The 1,064-nt window shown below is 51.1% G+C and overlaps 1 protein-coding gene across 5 annotated transcripts in view; it reads right to left on the bottom strand.

Moving 5' to 3' along the window:
* Positions 1 to 1,064, bottom strand: part of FCHO1 (FCH domain only 1) — a 45,132-nt gene that overhangs the window by 39,017 nt on the left and 5,051 nt on the right. The gene's annotated exons all lie outside the window — the stretch shown is intronic.

The following is a 1,064-nucleotide window of genomic DNA, read 5'->3' as shown; positions in this document are numbered from 1 at the left end:
TTAGCCAGGATGGTCTCGATCTCCTGACCTTGTGATCCACCCATCTCGGCCTCCCAAAGTGCTGGGATTACAGGCTTGAGCCACCACGCCTGGCCCAGGTCTTGGTTTCTAACACCGTTCTCCACTCAAAGGTACCGGGGCTACTCCTTGGAGAAAAGGCTGATTCTAGAACCAGGACAGGAAATATACAAGAGCCCAGAGCATCTTGCAGTGCCGGAAAATAAGGACATTCTGAAAGAAAAAACAGGTCAGGCACAGTGGCTCACGTCTGTAATCCCAGCACTTTGGGAGAGCGAGGCAGGAGGATAACCTGAGGTCACGAGTTCATGACCAGCCTGGTCAATATGGTGAAACCCTGTCTCTGCTAAAAATACAAAACGTAGCTGGGCATGGTCGCAGGCACCCGTAATCCCAGCTACTAAGGAGGCTGAAGCACGAGAATTGCTTGAATCTGGTAGGTGGAGGTTGCAGTGAGCCGAGATTGTGCCACTGCACTCCAGCCTGGGCGACAGAGTGAGACTCCATCTCGAAAAAAAGAAAAGAAAAGAAAGAAGAGAAGAGAAGAAAAGAGAAGAGAAGAGAAGAGAAGAAAGTTTAATTGGACCCATTATCATTGAGCCTCCAATCCCGGGACTTCTGTGAGTCACCCAAGAGCTCCCATTTGCTCACCCAGACTAGGACAATGTCAGAGTCCCTGAGTTGATTCAGCCCTGGGCCTGGCCCTGCAGGAGTCCCCAGTCTAGAGAGACAGAGCTGGACACAGATCCTCCCAGCCCTCCAGGGCTGGGCCAGATGGAGGGACAAGGTTCAAAAGAGCCTAGACTAAAGGAGGGCTCAGGGGAGTTGGGGTTTTAAAGCATGAATAGGCGTTCACTGGGCAAGGAATTATTTGTTTCAACAAATATTCCCAACCCTGCACTGGTTAATGACAGGGGCCCTGAAAACCTTCAGTCCCCTCTGCAGCCCCTTAGGAAACCTAGTTTGGTGGCGGGGGTAGGGTGGTGACCATGCTATACTGACGTCCCTAGGGGAAAAGCCCTAAATTTCCATATCACTTCTTAGCT

This window comes from Colobus angolensis, unplaced genomic scaffold, assembly GCF_000951035.1.
Source record: "Colobus angolensis palliatus isolate OR3802 unplaced genomic scaffold, Cang.pa_1.0 Scaffold66, whole genome shotgun sequence".
In the NCBI taxonomy this organism is placed as follows: Eukaryota; Metazoa; Chordata; class Mammalia; order Primates; family Cercopithecidae; genus Colobus; species Colobus angolensis.
Note: the sequence above shows the minus strand (reverse complement) of the source record. Positions and strands in the feature narration are given on the sequence as shown.